Raw genomic sequence first — 14,648 nt, forward strand, 5'->3', positions numbered from 1 at the left:
AATTAAAATATATAAGTAGAAAACAGTCCCCGCTTTAAAAGATAGCTGTGTATTTGACTTAGACTTAAACTCAAATATTAAGATAACATCAGATACTATGTTGGGTCACTTGTATATCTACCATGTTCTAGGTTGGAAGTCCTAGGCATAAAGGACTGTGTTAGAAAATCATCTTAGTTGTGATCACCCCTAGCCCACTCAAGTTCCGGTCTCTTTGGGGTTGCCTTGCAATCTTAAGGGTGGTGGTTTAGTCTACACAATAATTTTTTAGATTAATGTCTCTCAACACAATTTTCAAAGATATAATTCAACTTTACCATCATTCTTTAGTTCTGCTAATGTCAATTGAGATCCTAAAATGCAAACTGTAACAAGATAATAGCCATCCTGATTCCACTGTTTGTTTATTTAATTAATTTTTAAAGTTGACATGTTCCATATATTTAAGAAATAAATCAAGCCAACAATTAGACAAGGTGAGGATAAATATATCTTAGGGTTGTACCTTCAAGTCTGGTAATTCAATCAGACAAGCACACTCCACAACATCAACCCCAACACGTTCTGCAATAAAGGGAGTAACAAACAGAACAACTAAGAATGTATTGAAATGCTTATGTTAAGCATTAAACAGTATAAAATACACTTCCAAGTTAAACAGTCACTTCACTTGAAAACACCATCTTTAAAAGGATGGTATTAGGTTCATTACCCAGAAACAAGCTTTTCTCTTCTCATTAAAAGCACATCATACATGCATTATTTGTCTGAATGTATAAATAAACAGAAAGAAGAAAACCATGAATGCTGAAACACTGATAGGATGATCTCTTCTGTGGTTCAATGGGTCCGAAGAAAGGAAAGTTAAATGCACAAAAAGGAAGTACTTAAATTCCACAACAAATTTTACATAGAAATGCCCCTTAGATTGAGATGCCTATAAGAACATAAAATGTGTATGGGTGTAATGCAGACAAAATTAAAATGTTGGATTAATATCCTTCTATATTTTTCTTAACAAATTATGTAATAGGACCCTTCCAGAGAGGGTATAACTCAAGTAAACCAAAAAACTCAGAAAGACAAAGTGTAAAATAAAACAAAGAGCAACAGAATAAAGCATACTGGTTTACTTCAGGAGAGAGGAAGAGAGAACACCAAATACTGTCATGCATTCTATTTCACAAGCAATAAGGGAAAACATCTTAATGAACTTCATCTATTATTTTGTGCAAATAAACCAAAAAAGAAGTATCAAAGATATAATCATGTATCCCAGTGCCTAAGGCTCCTCACTTTACGAAGGAATAATTATACACAGCCTTTCCGTTGCATATTCAAAGAAGCTATTTCCTTATTCGAGCCCATGATGAACTGGTCACCAAGGCATAACTTCACCGTTATGCCAAAGCTCATCCTTGTACCAGGTAATATACTATTAAACAGAAATTCTTACCAGTGATCTTGTCAGTTCTTCATTTTCATGATAGTATATGGCACATATATCCAATAACTTTGGCAATTCAAGCAACTTTTTCTCCTGCAAAAGAACTACAGGCAAAATTAGTGAACAACGGTGAATCACAACAAAAAAAGACAAAATATGAGGTAATATTACTCGACAAGAATCCACAATGGAAATAATTTTCCAAACACTTCCTATTTCTTGTATACAAATAACATTTCTAAAACAGCACAAAATCATTGTTCCAATGCGAGTTCAATCTCTGCCTGGGCCAAGACTTACAAATGCACACAGTATGTATGTGCGCTGTCTTAACAAAGGAATTAGTAATAAAAAACATGTAGTGGTCACTCAAACAAAAACGTCTATATTGTCCACAACCTAAAAAAAGTCAAATGATTTTCGCTAGGATGCAAATACAGGTAACTTCCGGCTGATGATGTCGACTGTTACGTTTGAGTGGAGGAGGAAGGGGTTTTATTTTGTTCTTCAGCCATATCTGTAAGGAAAAACAATAAGGAAAAAGAAAATTCAGAAAAGCGAGAATCGGAAACTGATTGAGAAAGAAAATGAAAAAGAACAAGAGATTGAAACAAGAAAATCAGAGTTACGCAACAGAGCTCTTCAATTGAAGAGCTATGATACCATAACACGATTAGTGCAAATCTGAGATGAAGATGCGCCTTGCGGGAGATGGTTGAAGGAGTTCCAATCTGTGAAAAAGAGCCCCTGCGTAGAAGACAAAAGCGCTTGTGCTTTGGATCAAAAAGGGGGCTGCAACATCAACGCTGTAAACAAACCAGTATGAACACGAAAGGGTCTTTATTCGAAGAACTGCAATGCACACACATTACAAAAAATCACAGATAAAAAAAACAGAGTCCAAAACAGAGCATCACTCCAACTCATGAGAAACTTACATGCGATACAATACCATGAAAAACGCGGCGACACAAATCGCGCTCCCCAACAATAACACCTGCAACAATCCCTTTCACCCCGCGATGAGGGAAATCATACCACAAGTCTAATCTAAAATGGGAATTAGTTGAAAAGAACAGGTTAATTATGAGAAAAATCTTAAAAAAAATAAGAAAGAAACAAGAAGAAACTTGTTTAAAAGATCGGATCTTCTTTCATCTATTATAGTTCAGCGAAAATATAAAGAGAATAATTTTGATAATCTTTTGGGCAAATTTTAACTTAATTATATTTTATATATATATTTGATTTGAGAGGCTTACAGTTACCAATCATAATTTAATATCAAGAAAAGTTAAGTGTAAAATATCAAATGAACTTAAGAGGAAGTAAATATAAGTTAATTTGTAAAAGTGCATTCACACAATAGTAAGGGGTATTAATTAATTTTGCAGATAAGATTATGGGAGCAGTGTTTTTAAGTATTCATGTCCTGCCATGAAAAATAATAAATAAAATAGGGTTAAATAAGTTTTTAATCTTTCAATTAGGAATGCTATTTCTTTTTGGCATAATAATTTTTTAAAAATATATTGAGTTTATTACAAAACCAACTTAAAGATAATATATATATATATATATATATATTAATTTCATATTAATTTTTTTAACTAATATAAAATCTTTAATAAAAAATTTCGTATGATAAGATTATATATTTGTTAATATCTAATAACAACATGATAACATAATAAGTTTGTTTTAAAAAATTATTTTTTAAAGTATAATTTTTTTAATAATATTTTAAAATATAGATTTTATGTCTAACTTTAATCTTACTCGATTAGTAAAGTAGTAAGTAAAGTGAGTTTCACTTATATATAAAAATCTTATTTTTAGTTAATACAAATCTCCACCAACATTCAATAATTAAAATTTAATTTATGAATATTTATGATTTAAATTATAAAATCAATACATATTTTCATTATTTAAATAATAACATTAAAAAAATTAACCTCTTAAATTAGTTTTTATTTTAAATTTAGAAAATGTCAAAAGGTATATAGGAAGATTAAGACTAAAAATATTTTTTATTTATTTATAGAGACTAATGCATTAAAATTAGAAGTGAAAAATAAATTCTAAATTTCAGAAAATGGATAAGCAGTAATTATAAAAAAAAAATTAAGGAATTAATTTTTAATGATTAAGATTACTGAATGAAAAATAGTAAATCTTTTAAAGTTTTTAACACTAGACTGGGCCGGGTTGTAATACATACACAGAGGAGGCTATGGCTTCTTCTTCCTGCACCCCTATGTTTTACTTCCTACACTCCCACAATTTTTTGAATCCCGAAACTGTCCTTGACCTTTTATTAGAAAAAGGGCACCGTGGTTACTGGAAATCGGGATTGGAAGTGTGCTACGGATTCATCATTCTAGAACTGAATTATTTTTTTTTAATGAGGGGGTGTTATGGAAACAATTTTTGCATAAATTATTGATTTCCGGATTGCTGAATCCGGAAGCCTAATTCTGTTACGGATTGGTGGATCTTGAATTCTTTTTTTTTGAATTATGGATTTCTGAATCCATAATGCATATTTCTTTACGGATTGGTGTATCCATAATGTTTTTTTTGAATGATAGATTTTTGAATGTGAAATGCATATTTTGAATTACGGATTGATGGATCCGAAATTTTACTGGAAATGTCAATCCAAAATTTTTTCAGATTATCCAGAAGGCAAAAAAATAAATACAGTTCAAGTGCATTTTAGGGTTTTTAAAAAAATAATAGAGACAGTTTGGTCTTTGCATAATATTGTGGGGATGCAGAAAGAAAAATGTAGGGGTGCAGGAAGAAACTGCCCAAGGCTATTTTTTTCTGCCCTTCCATAACTTATCTTGGGTTGTTTCTTCCTGCACCTCCATAAATTTTAATATTTCCAAAAACACTTTTATGTAATATTCCGAATTATATAATCTGTAAGTGTTTTTTCAAATTCGTAGTTAGCTTCCAAATTACATAATCTAGAAGCTTTTTTTTCATATGCTTGATTAGCTTCCGGATTATGTAATCCGAAAGTCTTTTTTAACTTCCAGATTACATAATTTGGAAGTCTTTTTTCAAATACGTGTCCGGATTACATAATCTGGAAGCTACCCTATGGGGGTGACACAAGAAGAATAAAAATGTATTTTCACATTGTGTATGGGGTGACACAGGAAGAATAAAAAGGTATTTTCACATTGTGTATGGGATGACAAAAGAACCTATTGAGGTGCAGGAAGAAACAATCCTTATCTTGGCACCCCATATATAAAGCAAAAGATGATTTTATTCTTAAAAAATATATTTTGAATTTAAAATTTAAAAATGTATTTTTTTATTTATTCCTCTTGAATTATATAATAAAAGGTATTTAATTTAAAATACATTTTCAGATTATATAATCTAAAATATAAAAAAAAGTTTCAGATAATAAAATCTAGAAGAGATTCTCGAATTCAAAAATATTTTTTTAAATTTAATAATCTAAAATTATCTTTCGAATTCTATAATTCAAAATATAATTATTTAAAAAAAATTATTTAAAATTATAGAATCTAAAAGATATTTCCAATCCATAAATATTTTTGGATCGTATAATTCAGAATTTTTTCAAATTTCCTATTCTAAAATAAAACTTCAATAGAATAAAGGATATTTTTTATATTTTAAGAAATATGCGGGTGCTCCAAGAAGCTATGAGGTGAAAGAAAGAAATAACACACTAAAGCAATTGCTTCCTACACCCAATTTTTTTTTAACCTTCATTCATCATCTTATGTGAAATAGTAAAATTGTCTTTTCTAGTTTTTAAATAAGAGAGACGTGTTGATAAAAATACATTCCAGATTTTCTATAATGAAATATCAATTTCCCAATTTAATTTCTAAAACATAAAAATCTACTCTAATTTTTTTTTTTAAATATTTTTTAATTATAAATTTTCAATTCTAAAATGAAAGACAATTTAAAAAGTTCAAAAATTGATTGGATGCAGTTAAAAAATAATCGTTGCAGTGAGTATGAGTACGGTTTGTGAGCACTTTTAAAAAAAATTAAGCCTAATTAATTTCAATTAGACAGTTTGGTATGTGGGCCCAGGCAGATAATGATTAGTTCTTTTTTCTACTAGTCTCTGGTTTGCTTGTACTGATCCCGTTTGTTTCAAAGTTATATAGGTTTTTGGTTAGTTGATGATTGCAAATCCCGTGTTTGTATTTCTATTACACCAATATTTCTTTCATTCATTGCTCACTATGCAGGGTGCTTTTTAGGAATGAATATTATTATTATTAAGATTCTGTTTTGAAGTTGTTGTAAGTTTTTAGTTTTCAATTTTTAAGCTTAAATTCAAAATAAAACCTGTTCTGATAAAAGAGGAATGAAATTAACTTTTTAAATAAATTATATATACTATAAATGTTTCTAATAAAAATATCACACATAGTAAATTCGTTTGATTTTAATTATATAGAGTTATCTTGAAGATTATACTATATATTGAGGATTTAAGATTAAATTGATAAAGTAAAATCTGTAAAGATGACAGTATATACTTATTCAGCTCATTAAAATAATCATAATAAAATAATTGATTCAGATAAATAACAATAATCACAAGTTGCTACTAACTAGCGGATGGATAAATTGGAATGGCATATAGATCCATCCACCATATCAAATGAAAATGTAGTAAGAAAAAAAGTATCACTTAATTTTGATTATATTATTGACGTTTTAAATTATTGTAAATTTGTATTTATGATTTCTCAAAATTTATACACAATGATAGATTACGTGATGAAATTAGTAGATAAAAAAGTATTTGACGGCATAAGGGAAGAAAACTGTTAAATATTAATCCTTGACAATAAGGGTATATATTAATACCTGAAACATAGTCAATTTTCTTTACTCTAAATACTCATAATATTTTATTACAACAAATATTCTATTTCTTACAAAACATTTAATATATATATATATATATATATATATACCAAAACAACTCAAATAATAAATAAATAAATTTATTACTAATTTCTAAGTTCTTCAATGCTTAGCTCTACTACCTCTAGTCTATGCTATCATAGTAGGTTTTTGAAAAGAAGAAGAACAATTACAAACAATAAAATAAAGTGAGCTAGTTTTAAAAAATTTAATAAATTTTTTAAATAAAACAAATTTCATTAACAAACATATTAATTATTATGCACCCTTCATTATCTAAAATTATCATTCTTTAATAGTTAAGTGTCTACCTTTATTTTAATTTCCATATCATTCATTCAAGGAAATCTATTAACATCAACGCATAAACACTTGACTATACTTTCGGAAATACTCGTGTATTAAAATTAACATCAAGAGACTTGCACCTTTTGTAAGACTCACTATGAATCCGCACAATTATGCGCATAATCATTTTAAAATCTCATCATCTCATATAACAGGGTAAATCCATATGATATACTCGGATAAGTTCTTTCAAACCTCAAACTTAGTCATATGAACCTCCTTCGACTCTCATCAACTGAATAACTCCATCTATGTGATTACATTATATTAGTAGTGTCACTCATCTCATTCACATGACACTCACAGATCAATACACCCTAATAAGAATCTCGACATGATATTTTCTTTCTTGAAAATATTATCTTGATTACACTTTCACATCATTTCATACTTAGTGTAACACATTAATACACCATTCAATCACATCACATTTGAACTTTGTAAAACAATTCAAATATATCAAAAAATTCACTTAAACATCCCTGTAAAAAGATTTGAGACTGGTGACCACGTCACCCCCACATCCAGATCCTCTAACATAGGATTCTATTAAAAATAAAGTTAGCTTCCTTTATTTGAATTTGAGCAGTTGTGCTCACAAAGAGCTCTAACCCTGCACAGTCCAAATGTAGCTTAACCTGCACCACAAAGTCTTGATCAACGATTCAAACATATCACTTGAACTCTGAACTAACAGGAACTAACCTTGAAGCTCTAAACGTCACATGCAAAGCCTATATCAAAGATAATCTAACAAGTTATGTACATGCATAGAGAAAGAGGGCCTAGATAGTGCATGAGGTTGGTTGTACAATTGCTGACGTGTCGATGATCCTCTAGTTCCTTCCACAAATGTTGATGCTCGGGCGGAGTTGATCAGAAAAAGGTACTCCGACGATCAAGTAAGTACTCTGTGTAAAAAGTGTATATTGGTAATTGATAAAAGCGTACCTTAAACCTCCGCAAAAGGGTTTATTTACAGTGTTGGTTATGAACCCTTATTGTGATGGGTCAAATATGAGTTATTCACTGATGTGCATCATGATTTCTGATTAATAGGAAGGTCTATTGGTATATATGTATGTTGGAATATCTTAAGAATATTTGTACCATCTTTCAAGTTAACTAGTATTTAGCTGATTTATCGAAGATATTTCTCATGTATTTCGGGATATGAATGTCACTCATTAAGTGCTATTGTAACTGTCGTTACTGTCATTTATTGCGTGACTTGAGATATTCTTTGACTCGGTTGATTGATCACCAAGCCTGAGACTGGCTCGTCCGGTATTGACCGATACAAGTTCAAAAGTGACTCCAAAGAAGAAGGAGCAAAAGTGAACTTATTTTGTCTAAAACTCTGATTGGGCGATCTTGTAGTATTCGCTGCTAGGAATATAATGACGGACTCCGATCGACATTTTGATGACAAAGATGCTAAAAAGTTAGAGATAAGACATAAAAAGAAAAATTGAAAAAAATTAAAAAGATAATGACACTTTTAAAATGAAACCTAAATAAATTATTTTTCTATTTATATACTCTTTTCACTTTAATAATAAAATAATTTTTTATTTATATATTCTTTTTCTTTTAATAATTTATTGTTAAATATCATTTAAAGTATATAACTTTTATTCTAAAACTATTTTCTATTTGCTTAGGATACGTCGAACTTCATTAAGTCATCTTAATACATAACTTTCATAGGTATTAATTAGTTTAATCATAACTTTGATAGGAATTAATTAGTTTAATCATTGACCCTTTTACGTACTAATTAATTTGATCTAATTAGCAGGCACCAGAATAGGCAATAGAAGTGAAATTTGGAGACGGAATCTGGTAGTAATAATTATCCAATACACGAACCAATTTGATTGATTTTTGTAATGATAGGAACCAAATTAATTGGTATTACCAATCTCAGAAGTTACGCTGATTAAGAAATATTAAAGTTAATGCAAAATTGTCGGTAATGAAATAAAAATGGAGATAATTGTCTTATCTAATTGACAATGATTATTATAGAAACTTTATTTTGCAGGTAGGATATATAGGAGTTAATAGGGGATAAAAATAGTTGATATTGATTTAAGTAAGCATCAGTGGTGTAAGAGTGATTTGGACTTAATATAAAAGCAATTAGAGAGAGAGAGAGAGATTTGATTTGTTGTTTAGCGAGCATTAAGGACAAAACAGTTGGTTTGGTGAGGGTTTTGATGAGAAATGAATTGAGAGGTGTAGGTTTTGAGCGCAATTCTGATTAGATTTATTTTCCATTTTGAATGAGATACCTAAAAGAAACAGTGTACAAATTTCACCTGATGTTACTGGCATGTGTCGATTTAAGTAGAAGAGCTAAAAAGGACGAGGTGGTGTCGCTGGAAGCTGAGATAAACAGTTAATGGGGACCACTCTGTGGTTGCTTTCTTAATTGCTTCTGAGGTAACGTTGAGATGCCAAAATCCAATGAATGAAGAGTTAGGTTGGATTGGATGGGAAGCTTGAGGTTGGGGTTTCTATGCACCCACCTCACTCCTTCACTTCTAAAAAAAAGGAGGCAGAGAAACAATTTCTGCAAACAAAATTGCATCTCCCAACTTTGCTTTCCTTGCAGTTCACCACCACATGAACATAAAATTAAAGTCACAAAACAGAGGAGAGGTCGTTTTCTTCTATTTCGGATTCAACAATAAAATAATCCTGAATCTTCAAAACCACTACCCAGTTCCAACGTTTTTTCACACTACCAAGGACTAAGCTACAACTACATTTCTCCTTCCCAAACCATTCTATCAGTATTCGACAAAAATTATTGCAAAATGTTCAATTTTCAAAAGTATCTATTTCAAGTCATTTGATTGTCTCATATGCTGAAAAATGTAAAAGACACTCACCAACACAATCATGCGTTACTTTGATTAAACAAACCTCTTCATAACAATCATTATTTTAGTCTCTATCTACTCAAATTAAGTAACTTGATTGCTGAATAATTCAATGTATTAATACATCATCAACTTAACTTCAAACATCTCATTATTAAAACAACAAAATTATATCAATTTGTCAATATGTATATACTGTGTCAAAAAAAAAGTTTTCAACATTTGCCTCAGACAAGGAAAGAACATTTGTGCGGGTTTAATTTACATATGATTAGGTTTTATATTAAACATGTACATATATGTAGGCAACACATACATATCAAATGCTATTAAAACTTAAAGTCATTAATAATTTATCTGCTCATAAAGGTCTTCAATTTCATGAAAAAAAAAGAGAGAAAATTTGCATAGTTTCCTAGTTGTTTGCATGTGATGATTTGCAAATAAATGTTGATAAAGTTGCTGAATCCACACATGTCCATCTAAAATCATGTAGCTTGTTTAAATTTGCATGTGCTGATTTGCAAAGAAATGTTAATAAAGTTGTTGAATCCACACATGTCCATCATGCAAGGTCTAAAATCATGTAATTATGGCTGACACATGGTGTTTTATAAAATTTATTCTTGTTTATGGTGCAAATATGTTAATGTTGTGTTATCCATTAAATTTGGTTTTACTCACATGAAGAACATTGTCTGGTGAAAATCTTTGTTCACCACTTCACTTCACAACTTTTATCAGTGAATTAATTTCTTATAGTTATCTTCATTGATCAGATCAAATAAGAGAAGCATTACATCGTAGTACTGCACATGCGAAGAAGGACTTCAAATAAGATTGTTTGGTATTCATAAAAACACTGTCTGAAGCTTGTTTTTTGTCCTTACCACATTGTTGCTGCAATGACCCTCCTTGTTCTTCCTCACCTTTGTTTCAACAACGTTATTGGAGTTGGAATCACAAGTTCACAACTCATTTTGTCAGCCAACTGATTTATAATATTTTCATTTAGAAACATTTAAGTTTAACAAATAAATCTATAACTTTAGGCAACATTAACAGATAAAAAATGTTTATTTGACACCACCCTACACCCAATAAATATTAATATTTTAATTATTTATAAATCATAAGTTTTTTTTATATGATTGAATAAAAAAAAAACTGTCATATTTAAGTTTGATGAAGGTTAAATACATCAATTTAATAATATTAAATGACAATTCATCTCATATATTTCAAGCATTTATGGAAATGAATTAAATATATGGAACTAAAATTAAATTATCTCTTCTCCTCTCCCTCCAATAATTTTCTTAACCCAAATTCCATTTAGTGTTCATATGTTAAATTAATTGAGGTAGGAAATAGTTATCGGAAGGACAAGAAAAAACACAGAATGGAGATAAATAATTTTAAATCGTATTTATATAGGTGTGTATTTTTAAAACAGTAAATTATATTATAGTTATGAAAAACAATTTTTTAAGGTGTATATTTATACTTACTCGTTAGTTAGTTTGTACTTTTTTATTAATATTTATTAACTTTGTTGCAAATGAACTTTTTTTAAATGATAATTTGCACTTTAATTTTTAACTAAGATTTTATAATAAAATTTTATTATAATTTTAAATTATTTTAACTTATTTGATACATTTAAAAAATATTTTTTACATCATGGTGTTTATTATAAAATTATGATTATTGACAAGTTTAAAATAATCTACGATATTATTTTATAAAAAAGTATTCAATTTGTTACGATACAGACCTTTTAAACCGATATAAATAATATATTTTTGACATTTTTTAATTTAAAAACAATTTAACCATTTTTCAAATTCTACCATTTACTTATATTTGTATTCTATCATATGAAGTAATTACTCATAATTTTTTTACTATTTTGTTTTCATTTTATGTCGGATAATCTCACTTTCAATTTATTACTTTTTCATTCCTTACTCTTTTTTTTTCAGTCAATAACTTTTTAGTACTTAATCCAAAGCTAAGTAATGAAGCATGTTAGTGCCCCATGCCAACTATCTTCAACTGTTTTTCAAATGCTCTTAATGTTTCACCGGTTATTACAATTGCACTAATAACTCCCACCTTAACAAGACGAGGACACGTGTTATTCATATAGAGACACATATGCATACTGCGATGAGCACCATGAACTTATTAATTTAATTTGTTGCAGAAATTTCATGGAATATCAGATGTGTGGTCTCGGAGATGGGGATGAAGTGGAGTCATTATTCTATCAATAAAATGTTTTATGAATATCAAAATAAAATAACAACAAGGTTGCTTTTTAGTTTAAATTTTAGGTTATATTTGTGAGACACGTTATTATAAAAATTATAAATAATAAGTAATAAGTAAAACAATTCATTATATACCATATAACCTCTTATAATAATTTTTTTCAGTTGGATGTGAATCTGATCTAAGTAGGAAAATGTTACACAAGATGATTTTAAAACAAACAAAGACGCAACAAATTTATATAAAAATTAAGATAACATGTTGTATTCAAAATTGTAAGACAAATTTTTGAGTATTTTTGCGCATATATATATATATTATTTATCTTAATTTTTTTATTTAACGTGAGACTTTCAATCATAATTTTTTTATCTCATATTTTATATTTTATTCAAAGATAGAGATGATGAATATATATCTAATTTTAATAACTTTGAGAGAGAATGAATTGAGCATTAAGGAACTCCTTCATACACACCACAACATAATGATATAGAAGAATTAGACTACTATGAGATACAAAGTATGTTGAAGACAACTAAGAGTTACCAAAATATTTGTCATACGAGATTGTGTCAACTATTGTCTATATTTTGAATATATGTCAATCTAATAGATTAAAAGAGATTATTTCAAAAGATGTTTAGTCCAACAAGTTAAGTGTGAGTTATCTAAGAGTGTTTGGATCAATATGCTACAAACATGTGCCTAAGTAGTTAAGAAAGAAACTAGATGATGATGAGAACAAATGATATTGTTAAGATATCATCAAATGAGTGGCTACAAGTTGTTAAATCCCCTCAACAAACAAATTGTAATGAGTAGAGATGTTGTGTTTGACGAGACTAATGGTTGGATTTGGACATCAAACGCATATAAACAATATAAAGGGGTTATTATTGAATCTGAAGAGGCTGAGACTATTGAAAAACAAAATGTTGTATCAAATAGAAGAGAAAGTACATCTTCTTTAAGAATATCTCAGGAAATAGTCATACGCATATGTATATGAAGATGTTGTTCACTTTGCTCTATTTGCAAAAACTAAACCAGTCACCTTTGAATAAGTCATTACAAATAGTAAATGAGTTAATGTTTTGAAGGATGAGATTCAATCCATTAAGAAGAATCAAGTGTGAGAACTAGTATCTCTACCAAAAATCAAGAAACCAATCAGTGTAAGGTGGATCTTTAGGGTCAAAATTGATCTTGCAGGAAGAATAGTGAAATACAAGACAAAGTTTGTAGTACACGAAATTCTTCAAACTCCTGAAGTAGATTATAAAGAATTGTTTGCACTGGTCGCTCGAATCAAAACAATAATGTTTTTGTTTCAAAAGGTTTGATCATGCATCAACTTGATGTAAAATTTGCCTTCCTAAATGGATCTTTAAAAGAATATGTACGTGTATTACAACCACTTGAGTTTGAGCTTGAAGGACAGGAAGCCAATTTTCAAATAAAAAGGAAAGTGCTTTACATACTTAAACAATCACAAAGAGCCTGGAATCTAAGAATTGATGTGTTTATGTTGCAACTGGAATTTTTGAAGTGCACACATAAGTTTACACAATGTGGGACACATAATCTAATTATAGTCTGTTTGTACGTGGATGATCTCCTGATTATAGAGAACCATGAAAGATTGATGCCATTAAGAGGAGTTGCTGAATGGAATTGAAATTACTAACTTGGGAGAAGTGACATTTTTTTTTGTTTTGAATTCACAAGAGTAAAGGAACGAATGATGATGCAATAAAGGGTGCATGCGATTCAATATGCTTGACTGTAATTCAACAACCACTCCATATGAGTTCGGTTTAATAATAGAGAAAGAAGGAACTAATGAGCAAGTTGATGAAACCGAATCTAAGAAAATTGTTGACTCTTTACGATATATTTATCATACATGACGTAATATGGAATTTGTTGTATGAGTAATATTGAGATACATGCAGAGTTCAGAGTATCTCATCTTCTAGTTGTTAAATGCATTCTCGGATACATCAAATGAATCATGGAAAATGACATTTTGTTTTCCACAAAATAACACATCAACTAAGAAATATGAAGTTGTTGGGTTCACAAATGTAGATTGGGGAAGTGATAAGGATGATTGCAAGAACATTCCGAGTTTGTGCTTTTTGTAAAAGGAGTCTCGGTCTTAAGGAATTTGAAAAAGGAACAAGTAGTTACATTGTTCACATGTGAAGCATAATACATAACTAGTGGTATGTATACATGTCAAGTTATATGACTAAACAAAGTGTTTATTGAATTGAAGTTGAAACAAATATTTAATAAAATTGACAAAGGACTATGTTACTCATGATATGAGTGAGTATTTTGACATTAAATTTTAGTATCCGAGAAATCAAGTGAATGAAGAAAAACTAAAATTGATATATTTCAACATTCATCATCATGTTATGCTTGAATTCTTTTTATAATTTTTTTAATAAACTTGTTTTGCAATTTTTTCTAGTGAATCGGTTAGACTCAACTTATTTTTACAATTTTAACGTTTTACCGTAATTAGCTCCACAAAATGTCTTGACTTAACTAATATTTTTTATTTTTTAATATATAATTATATTAAATATATATTTTTCTAACAATCTTAGTACTCAAGTAAAGTATATTGTATGTCATGGAAGATACATGGGATTAGTATAAAAAAAATTCACTATCGTTTTAATGTGAATCTTTAGTCCTCTTCCTTTTACAATTCTCTCTAG

The 14,648-nt window shown here is 29.0% G+C and overlaps 2 long non-coding RNA genes across 3 annotated transcripts; both read right to left on the minus strand.

The window, feature by feature from the left end:
* Window positions 1-388: 388 nt before the first annotated feature.
* On the minus strand, window positions 389-1,597 carry LOC137822648 (uncharacterized). Its single transcript, XR_011082954.1, has 2 exons — window positions 1,457-1,597; window positions 389-564 (listed from the first exon to the last, which is right to left on the minus strand). It is a non-coding gene; the product is annotated as an uncharacterized lncRNA (long non-coding RNA).
* A 44-nt stretch (window positions 1,598-1,641) lies between these two features.
* Window positions 1,642-2,658, minus strand: LOC137822646 (uncharacterized). Of its 2 annotated transcripts, none has more exons than XR_011082953.1 (3): window positions 2,386-2,658; window positions 2,082-2,253; window positions 1,642-1,964 (listed from the first exon to the last, which is right to left on the minus strand). It is a non-coding gene; the product is annotated as an uncharacterized lncRNA (long non-coding RNA). The 2 variants fall into 2 exon arrangements; XR_011082952.1 differs by having other exon boundaries at window positions 2,111-2,253; window positions 2,386-2,657.
* Between the last annotated feature and the right edge of the window lie 11,990 nt (window positions 2,659-14,648).

The sequence above is a fragment of the Phaseolus vulgaris genome, chromosome 9 (assembly GCF_000499845.2).
Source record: "Phaseolus vulgaris cultivar G19833 chromosome 9, P. vulgaris v2.0, whole genome shotgun sequence".
NCBI classification, from domain to species: Eukaryota; Viridiplantae; Streptophyta; class Magnoliopsida; order Fabales; family Fabaceae; genus Phaseolus; species Phaseolus vulgaris.